General features: G+C 40.2%; 1 pseudogene; it reads right to left on the bottom strand.

Annotated features, from left to right (window-relative positions):
• The window catches only part of Bhmt-ps1 (betaine-homocysteine S-methyltransferase, pseudogene 1), a 116,826-nt pseudogene extending 108,304 nt beyond the window's left edge, over nt 1–8,522 (bottom strand).
• Between the last annotated feature and the right edge of the window lie 2,717 nt (nt 8,523–11,239).

Genomic DNA, 11,239 nt, shown 5'->3' with positions numbered 1-11,239 from the left:
TTCTTCCAGAATATGTTCTCAAAATTCTACTTAATTCTTTTTGGATTAGAATTCCTGATAGCTTTAATCACCTGTATCCTCACATTATTAACAAGACTTAGGCTACATTTCAGAACTAAAAATTCAAATCTTACATAGAATACTTATTAAAAGGTTGTTTTCTTATGGAGGCCACAGGACTAGCTCAATAGTGGGACATGTATTTTTTGTTGTCAGAACCATCAAAATAAGTGAAGGATATTCTCCATCACAGTTCTCTTAAAAAAATCACTGAAAACCCAAAGAGAATACTTGTTCTCTAACTTCAAGTTTATACGTTTTTGTTCATTATGACATTGTTGAAGAAACCACTAGCCAAAATAAGACACTACTCACACTGATATTTGAAAATATTGTGGATGAAGAAAATAATGAACAATATACAGAATACAGGATAATTTGTCAGTGTAATAGCCACTATTTCTGCTGTGGCTGGGACTTTTAAGTTGTGGTATTTGATGATTTTCAAGTCATTTTGGTGGATTTTTAGCTATAAACTATTATCACTGATCATGGAGTCAGTAGAAAAATGTTAATGATAAGCCCCCATGATCTTAGATATTTCAGGTATACAATGGTCTAAACATTATAAAGCAAGTTTACATTAATATTGTACATATATGGAAGGGATTATCCAAACTGATAGCAAATAATGCCATAATAGGAATATATTTCATAATACTTCACTGTAGAAGGTAGCATGTTCTTAATGGAAGTCTTTATCTTCACTCCTAAAGATATTTAATAACCAAAATTGTTGCCATGTGATAGAAAATTAATAGAGTATAACTACATACCATCAAATCAGGTTGATTTATAGACTGCTTGGCCTAAAGCATTGCATAAAAATGGAACATGGTAGTCACTTATCCCATATCCTTTAAATACAACTTCTTTATTCAAAGTGATAGTTCATTTCCGGCAACATGGAGAACATAAAGAGGGACACATTCAGAGAAGCAAAAACACTCTAGCTTTCTTTTTTCTTAGTGTGTGTATGTGATTTTCCCCTATTTTTATTAATTATTTAATACATATACATTTCAAATGATATCCCTCTTCCTGGTTTCTATTCCACAGCCCCATTATCTGTCTTCCCCTTTGCCTCTATGAGAGTGCTCCTCCACCCAGTCACTCACATGTGCCTCACAACTCTAGATTCCCCTATGCTAAGGCATCAGGCCTCTACAGGGACAAGGGACTCACCTGCCATTGATGCCAAATAAGGCCAACCTCTGCTACATATGTAAATGGAGCCATAGATCCCTCAATGTATGCTCTCTGTTTGGAGGTTTAGTTTCTGGGAGTGCTGGGTAGTCTAGTTAATTGATATTATTCTTCCTATAAGGTTGCAATCTCCTTTAGCTCCTTCAGTCTTTCCCCTAGCTCATCCACTGGGGTCCCTGGGCTCAGTCCGATGGCTTGCATGAGTATGTGCATCTGCATTAGTCAGAGGCTGGATGGACCTCTCCGGGAACAGCCATACCAGGATCCTGTCAGCAAGTGCTTCTTGGCATCACCAATTGGGCTGGAGTTTGGTTTCTTCAGATGGACGGATCCCCAGGTGGGGCAGTCTCTGGATGGCCTTTCCTTCAGTCTCTGTTCCATTCTTCATCTGTGACTTTCCTCTGCACAGAAAAAAATTCTTCGTTAATAAGTGGTTACCCCTGATTCCCTATGACCCACTGCTATATATTTCTATACAATTACCTAACCCTCTGTAATGTAGAATCATGGTATAGGAAACTGATAATCTCTACCTCTAGGCTAGGACCAATGCTCCAGGAGAAACAGATGAGTCATGGCTTGTGTTGGTGTAGTTGGCCTTCAGAGGCTAAGATTATCTGTGCTTCTTGTGGGTTTAACATGAGTTCAGACATTTACCTGAGGTAAGTTTTTTTTCCCCTGCATTTAGCTGTCCTGTTACATGCAGATAATAGGAGCCGTGTCTAAATTTTATTTGTTTCTTTGCACATACCTACATTTTCTTAATCCTGTTTAAATATCCTAGAATATGCAATGTTGTTCAATAGGTATAAGATTTATCTGAGGGCATGGGGAAGCTGTATGTGCATAGATTCACATGCATACATATGAGCATGTGCAGAGGCCAGGGTTTAGTCTAGATGATCATTCTTCAGAAACTTTTTTTCGAAACAGATTTAGGTACAGAGTTCACTAATTAGACAAAGTTGGCTAGGCAGGAAATCTCTGGTATCCATCTGGCTTCTGCTTCTTAGAACTAATTATTATAATACATGATATTATCACATATAAATATCACACCTAAGAGTGATATTTATGGAATGCTCCTGAAACTAACCCTGTGCCACAGCTCTCTGGACCTTGATCGCACCAGGAGAGAGCTGAAACATATGAGAGCACAGGTGAGATCACCACATCTGCTCAGAGGAACCCAACTGGAGCCCTCAGGAGAAGAAGCAATCTGGGACAGGATCCTACCAGTTTCCAGCTATACATGGAAATGACCCTTTGCCACAGTTCTCTGTACTCAAATCCCTCCAGGAGAGCTGGTCTCTCAGGAATGCAGACACACTGGCTTACAGGAGGGTCAAGCCATTCTTAGAAACAGCAAACCCAACTAACACCAGAGATAACCAAATGGCAAAAGACAAGTGCAATAAATTAAGCAAAAGAAACCAAAGCCACATTGCACCATCAGAACCCAGTTCTCCCACCACAGCAAGTACTAGATATCCCAGTACTTGATCCCACCAGGAGAGAGCTGGTTTCCCAAGAGTACTGAAACATCTGAGAGCACAGGTGAGATCACCACAAGCAACATTCAGATTTAAACTCACATCTCTTGTTGACGATAGAGGACTTTTAGAAGGCCATAAATAACTCCCTTAAAGAAATACAGAATACTGGTAAAAAGGTAGAAATCCTTAAAGAGGAAACACAAAAATTCCTTAAAGAATTATAGGAAAACACAACCAAACAGGTGAAGAAATTGAACAAAAGCATCAAGGAATTAGAAATGGAAATAGAAATAATAAAGAAATCACACAGGGAGACAACACTGGAGACAGGAAAACTAAGAAAGAGATCAGGAGTCAGAGACACAACCATCACAACAGCATACAAGAGATAGAAAATCTCAGTGACAGAAGATATAATAGAAAATGTTGACACAACCATCAAAGATAATGTAAAACACAAAAAGCTCCTAGCCCCAAAACATACAGGAATTCCAGGACACAATGAGAAGATAAAACTTAAGGATAATAAGTATAAAACAGATTGAAGATTCACAAATTAAAGGGCCAGTAAATATCTTCAACAAAATTATAGAAGAAAACTTCCCAAACCAAAAGAAAGAGATGTCCAAAAACATACAGGAAGCCTATAGAACTCCAAATATATTGGACCAGAAAAGAAATTACTCCCATCACATAATATTTAAAACACAAAATGGACAAAGCAAAGAAAGAATATTAAAAGCAGTAAGGAAAAAAAGGTCATAACATATACAGACAGACCTATTAGAATTATACCAGACTTCTCAACAAAGAAGATACTGGGCTTATGTCATTCAGACCCTAAGACAACACAAGCAAAACTCTCAATTATCATAGAGGAAGAAACCAAGATATTACATGACAATACCAAATTACACGATAGCTTTTCACAAATCCAGCCTTATAAATGATAATAGGTGAAAAACTTTAACAGAAGGAGGGATACCGCACCCTAGAAGAAGCAAGAAAGTAGTCTTCTTTCAACCAGTTCAAAAAGAATATAGTCACGAAATCCTAATTCCACCTCTAACAACAAAAATAATAGGAAACAGCCATCATTGGTCCCTATTATCTCTCAAGATCAACGGACTCAATTACCCAATGAAAAGACATAGACTAACAGATGAGATACATAAACAGATCCCAGCATTTTGCTGCATATAGGAAACACACCTCAGTGACAAGGATGGACACTTACCCAGAGTAAAAGACTCGGAAAATATTTTCTGAGTAGCCATTCTAATGTCAAATACAATAGACTTTCAATCAAAAGTAATGAAAAGGACACTTCATACTTTGTCAAGAGAAAAATTCACCAAGATGAATTCTCAATTCTGAATATCTATTTTCCAAATGCAAGAGCACCCACATTCAAAAGGAAACTTTATTAAAGCCCAAACACATATATCATCTCACACAATAATAGTGGACAGTTCAATACCCTATTCTCTTCAATGGACAGATCATGGAAACAGAAACTAAACAGAGACACAGTGAAACTAAAAGTTATGAACCAAATGGATTTAATAAATGTCTATAGAACATTTCATCCTAAAACAAAAGAATATACCTTCTTCTCAGCACCTCATGGTACCTTCTCCAAAATTGACCCTATAATCGACTACAAAACAGGCATCAACAAATACAAGAAGATTGAAATAATCCCATACATCCTATGAGATCACAGGGACTAAGACTGGTCTTCAATAACAATAAAAATGACAGGTTACATACACATGGAAGATGAACAATGGTCTATTCAATGGTAACTTGGTCAAGGAAGAACTAAATAAAGAAAAACTTTTTAAAATTTAATGAAAATGAAGGCACAGCATATCCAAACCTTTGGAATACAATGAAAGCAGTGATAAGAGGAAAACTCATAGCTCTGAGTACCGCTAAAATGAAACTGGAGAGCACACACACTAGTAGCTTGATAGCACATCTGAAAACTCGAGAATAAAAAGAGGCAAATATCCCCAACAAAAGTAGATGGCAGGAAATAATCAAACTCAAGACTGAAATCAACCAAGTAGAAACAGAATGAGTTATACAAAGAATCAAGTAAACCAGGAGCTGGTTCTTTGAGAAAATCAACAATATAGATAAAAACCTTAGGCAGACTAACCAGAGGGCAAAGAGACAGTATCCAAATTAACAAAATCAGAAATGAAAAGGGAGACATAACAACAGAAACCAAGGGGAAAAAAATCATCAGGTCCTACTACAAAAGCCTATACACAACAAAACTGGAAAATCTGGATGAAATTGTGTCGCTTCCGTGTCCGACCCACAGAAAAGAGCGACGACACAGCATTCTTCTCAAAGTGGTTTATTCAGAAATCTTACAGCATACAAGCAGGATGCCTTCTTTTCTTTTTTCTCTCTCCCCAGCCCCCAAGCACACTCCCTTATATCCTCCCTCAACTCCACCTCATCAGTCCAGTCTGCATAATCTCAGTTCATAGGTCCATGTCACATGGCCTGATCTTGCATCATGCTATGCCTGCGCAGCTCTCACAATGGACATGGCTAGTATCAGGTGTGTGAGGAAGTCAGGTGCTAGTCATGAGACTTAGCTGCAGTCCTGGGCACCATCTTGGGACTGCTGCCACACCCACTTCCCACATCTCCCTCTTCTTTATGTTTTTGGCAGAGAGAATGCCTGTCTTAGGTTGCCCCCTATAGCAATGCCCCTTACCTGTCATCGGGAGACAAACAGCTTAGGTTTGATCCCTGTCTTAGGTGTGACATGCCCAGGGAGTCTTACCCATCATTGACTATTTCTCTAGCATGCCAAGCCACACTTGAGGAGACTGTGCCATCTCCACTGCTTCAAAAGCCTGTATCATTAAGGCTTGAGTTCTGTGCTGACGAAACTGTATACAGCACATGCACCAAAAGGCCAGGAAGCTAGTAAGAATCAGGCATAGGGCAAGTCCAGCAAGTCCAGCCCATTCTTTCAGCTGTGAGGCAGCGGCAGCAATCCAATCAGCCAGTCCTCCAGCTAAGGACATGTCCACTCAGGTGGAGTTGATATGGACGATGGATTGTCTCAATTCCTGAACTAGTCCATCAAAATGTTGAGACCAATTTCCTGTAAGATACTGTGATATGGGATAACTGAGCAGCACGACTGACATTCACAAATGGTATGGAGGTGACATAGAGTATCTAGGTTGAGAAGGTATGCTAGCATTGCCTTTGGAAATCATGGCAGGCCACACTCCTTGAATCCATGTGGCATTAGCTCTGGTAGTAATATTAATTGGCATATCAAACCATGCTGCTGACTGATTATACAATTGAATGCAATCATTATTCTGAGAAATATTAGAGATCAACTGAAAGCATAGCAATCCTTCTAACTAAAGCCGCATCAAATCATTTATAGGTGCTATATCCCCATCCCAGATTAGGAAGGGTAGCTTTAGCGAAGTGCGCTGAATGCATCAGTGGCAGAGGCTTTGAAAACAGGGATAAAAGCCCCAAGCGTAGGTCTTCAGCCATTACCGCAGGAAGCACTGGCAACACTAGGAACATCCATAGTATCCTACTTCCGTTCATCTTCGACCGCTCTGGTCAATCTCTCCGGGACCCACAGCGGCTGCCGATGATCCTGGGGAAACACACAAACAGACCCTCTTGCCCAAACCAACACTGGATCAGGGCCCTGCCAAGTACCAGTTAGGACGTCCTTCCACATGACCATGCCTTTTGAAGAAGCATCTGGGTTGCTGTGATGCTAGGCTGCGACCCGCCCATGTTTGTCCTCATTCAAAAAATTCAAGGTAAAAAGGGCAATGGCTAATCTTTCCCTAGGGGTGGAGCCAGAAGAGGCAATTCCCCCCTTTTGTTTAATTAAGTATTCCTTTAGGGTGCGATGGGCTTGTTCAATAATGCCCTGCCACTGAGGATTGTAGGGCAATCCATGAGTCAATTGAACACCCATCATTTTACAAAAGGACACAAAAGAAGGAGAAGTATAGGCCGGCCCATTATCAGTTTTCAATTCTTTAGGCTGCTCCCAGGCACCCCAAGCTTCAAAGCAAAGGGCAATCACATGACGTGCCTTCTCTCCTGTATATAGAGAGGCAAAGACAACTCCAGAAGCTGTATCGATGGAAACATGAAGATATTTTAACTTTCTAAGTCCTGGAAACTGGGTAACATACATTTGCCATAGGTGTAGAGGGTGCAACCCACATGGATTGACCCCAACCCCAATCTGAGGCAATAACAGGGTACATTTTTGGCACATTTTTACAATATGTCTCACCTCTGCATGAGAAATTTTAAATCGGGAGGACAAGGCCTTAGAGTTAACATGAAAATGTGAATGAAAATCTCGGGCCAATGTAACAGGTGAAGCAATGAAGAAGGTCATGCATGCCCTAGAGGCTTTAACTACAATATCATTCCCCTCAGCCAGGAGTCCAGGCAATCTGGTATGAGCACGAATGTGTTGTACAAAAAAGGGTGAGGATCTCTCTAAAATTAAATCACGTAAGGTAACAACTAAATCTCCAATGGTAGATTTTAAATTAACTTTGCCCACCACTTCCAAACAGAGTAACATATTAACAACATATTGGCTATCAGAAATCAAATTTAAAGGACCTGGAAATAATTCGAACACCTTAATCACAATTTGTAACTCAATAACTTGGGGTGATGCAGGGGGAAATTCTATGGTAACTGGTGAGGACCCTGCCACCAAATATGCTCCCTGTCCTGTCTTGGAGCCATCTGTAAAGATAAGCAGAGCATCCGATAAAGGATTTTTTGAAGTAATATGAGGAAAAATCACAGGATGAGCTGTAAGCAGTTGTAGGATTGGATCTTTTGGAAAGTGATTATCAAAGTTGCCCTGAAAACTGCACCTCAAAATACACCAATCATCTATTGAGGCTGACAACACTTCCACCTGCTTTACATTATAGGGAACTATCAAATCCTTTCGTGGGATGCCAAAGTACTGTATACATTGCTGAATGCCAAGCAAGGCTAACTGAGCCATTGAGGTGGGATAATGAACAAGTGTTTTGGCTGGGAATATCTTCGGATGTATCCAGAGCAAGGGAGCTCCCTGCCATAAATCTCCCTTGTCCTAACAGCATATCTTGATCCCAAACTTGCTGCCCGTTACAAGTGTTGACCACAGCCTGCTCGGCGACAAACTCAATAAAGTATGCCTTCCAGTCCAAATACTGGCCTGATGTCAGACAGGCATGAGCCAGATTCTGCCAATTGCTAGGAGTCATACAAAAGCGATGTAAGGATTCTAACTGTGCCACTACATAAGCAGCGGTAACACCGTATGCGCGAACTCCTTCGGCCAGTCTTTGGACGATCTTCTAATCTAGTGGCTCATGTGTGTGATTGACCTGCGCATCCTGAAATACAGGGAAGCACTGGGCTCGCAGTTCCCTCCAGGTTTCTGGGTGTAGACTACTTGCCTCTACCCTGCCCAGATGGTACGGTGGATGAGGCGGCCCCGGAGCTGATGGGCTCTACCTTCAGTTTTACTTTCTCTAAGCTGTCTGCAATGCTCCCCAGATCCTCTCCTGACATATCTCCCTCACTAGACGTTCCCTCGGTCTCTGATTTTTGGGAGCATTCCTCTCTAATCTGACTTATTGCCTCGTTGCCCTTTTTTAGCTCTGCACCACATCTTTCCTCGTCTCCTATGCAATTTTGCACTAATTTCCATACTGGCATTACTCTTTTTGGAAAACCCCCTGCTCCTCGGCAAACTTCAAGTCTTTCCCTAATTTTTCCCAAATGGGCATTGTCAGGTGTCCTGTTACAGGAAACCATGGAGCAACTTGGTCCACTGCTTTTAAAAAATTCTCCACTATGTCTTTCCTTAGCCCAATTCCTTTCACTTTCAACAAATCCTTGAGGGCCTGGTGAACTGTCTGAGTGGAGGTTGAGTTCCCCATTATGCTTGGTGTAACTTCTCCCAAAACAGGGAACCTTATAGTATCAACCCGAGAGCTTAGCTCATCCCACTTACCTGGGAACTTATGGGTTAGCCACCCTGACTGTGGTGAGTTCTGAACGAATGTCCCCGTACGGGCCACCACTTGTCGCTTCCGTCTCCGATCCAAAGAAAAGAGCGACGACACAGTGTTCTTCTCAAAGTGGTTAATTCAGGAAACTTACAGCATGCAAACAGGAATCCTTCTTTTCTTTTTTCTATCTCCCCAGCCCCCAAGCACACTCCCTTATATCCTCCCTCAACTCCACCTCATCAGTCCAGTCTGCATAATCTTAGTTCATAGGTCCATGTCACATGGCCTTATCTTGCATCATGCTGTGCCTGCGCAGCTCTCACAATGGACATGGCTAGTATCAGGTGTGTGAGGAAGTCAGGTGCTAGTCATGAGACTTAGCTGCAGTCCCGGGCGCCATCTTGGGACTGTCGCCACACCTGTTCCCAACAAAATGGACAATTTTCTAGACAGATACCAGGTACCAAAGTTAAATCAGGATCATAAAAACCATCTAAAAAGTCTCATAACCCCTAAAGTAGTAGAAGCAGTCATCAAACGTCTCACACCCAAAAATGTTCCAGGAGCAGATGGTTGTAATGGAGAATTCTATCAGACCTTCATAGAAAACTTAAGACCAACACTCTCCAAACTATTCCACAAAATAGAAACAGAAAGAACACTACACAATTCATTATGTGAAGCCACAATTGCGCTTATAAATAAACCACACAAAAGTGCTACAAAGAAAGAGAATATTAGACCAATTTTCCTCATGAAGATCAATGCAAAAATATTCAATAAAAGGCTTACAAACCTATTCCAACAACACATCAAAAAGATCACCGATCATGATCAAATAGGATTCATTCAAGTGATGGAGGGATGGAACAATATAAGTAGATCCATCAATGTAATCCACTATATAAACAAACTCAAAGAGAAAAACCACATGATCATTTCATTACATCCTAAAAAACATTTGACAACAATCAACAACCTATCCTGGTAAAAGTCCTGGAAAGATCAGGAATTCAAGGCCCATTCCTAAACATAGTAAAAGCAATATATAGCAAACTAGCAGCCAACATCATACTAAATGAAGAGAAACTTAAATCAATCTCCCTAAAATCAGGGACTAAATAAGGCTGCCCATTCTCTCCCTAACTATTGAATATAGTACTCTAATTCCTAGCCAGAGCAATAAACAACAAATAAAGATCAAAGGGATTCAAATGGGAAAGAAGGAAATCAAAATATCACTACTTGCAGATGTTATGAGAGTATACTTAAGTGAGCTCAAAAATTCTACCAGAGAACTCCTGAAGCTGACAAATAACTTCAACAAATTGATTAGATATAAAATTCAACCAAACAAATCAACAGCCAAAGGACAAAGGAGCTGATAAAGAAATTAGGAAAATGACACCCTCCCCTATAGTCACAAATAATAATAATAAAAAAAACCTTGGTGTGACACTAATCAAGCCAGTGAAAGATTGTATGACAAGAACTTCAAGTCTCTGAAGAAAGAAATCAGTCCATACTTATTGCCTGTTCAGAGCTCAATCCAAGTGAATAAAGGATCTCCACATAAAATCCAATACACTGAAACGAATAGGAAAAAAGGTAGAAAAGCGCCTCAAACATATGGGTAGAGGGGAAATTTTCCTGAACAGAACAACAATGGCTTAGTCTCTACGGTCAAGAATGGACAGATGGGACCTTATAAAATTTCAAACCTTCTGTAAGGCAAAATACACTTTCATTAGGACAAAACAGCAACCAACACATTAGGAAAAGTTTTTTTTTTTAACCAATCCTACATTGGATAGATAGCTAATATCTAATATATACAAAGAATTCAAAAAGTTAGACTCCAGAAAACCAAGTAACACTATTTAAAAATGGGGTACAGAGCTAAACAAAGAGTTCTCAACCGAGGAATATCAAATGGGTGAGAAGCACCTAAACAAATGTCCAACATCCTTAGTCATCAGGGAAATGCAAATCAAAACAACCGTGAGATTCCACTTCATACCAGTCAGAATGGCTAAGATCAAAAACTTAGGTGACAGGAGATGCTGGCAAAGATGTGGAGAAAGTTGAACACTCCTCCACTGTTTGTGGGATTGTGAGATTGCAAGCTGGTACAACCACTCTGGAAATCAATCTTGCAGCTCCTCAGAAATTTGGATATAGTATTACCTGAGGACCCAGCTATATCACTCATTGGTATATACCCAAAAGATGCTCCAACATATAACAAGGACACATTCACCACTATGTTCATAGTAGCCTTATTTATAATAGCCAGAAGCTGGAAAGAACCCAGATGACCTTCAACAGAGGAATGGATACAGAAAATGTGATACATTTACACAATGTTGTCCTACTGTGTTATTAAAACAACTTCATGAATTCATAGGTAAATGGATGGAA

The sequence above is a fragment of the Rattus norvegicus genome, chromosome 5, assembly GCF_021556685.1.
Source record: "Rattus norvegicus strain SHRSP/BbbUtx chromosome 5, alternate assembly SHRSP_T2T, whole genome shotgun sequence".
Taxonomy (NCBI): domain Eukaryota; kingdom Metazoa; phylum Chordata; class Mammalia; order Rodentia; family Muridae; genus Rattus; species Rattus norvegicus.
Note: the sequence above shows the minus strand (reverse complement) of the source record. Positions and strands in the feature narration are given on the sequence as shown.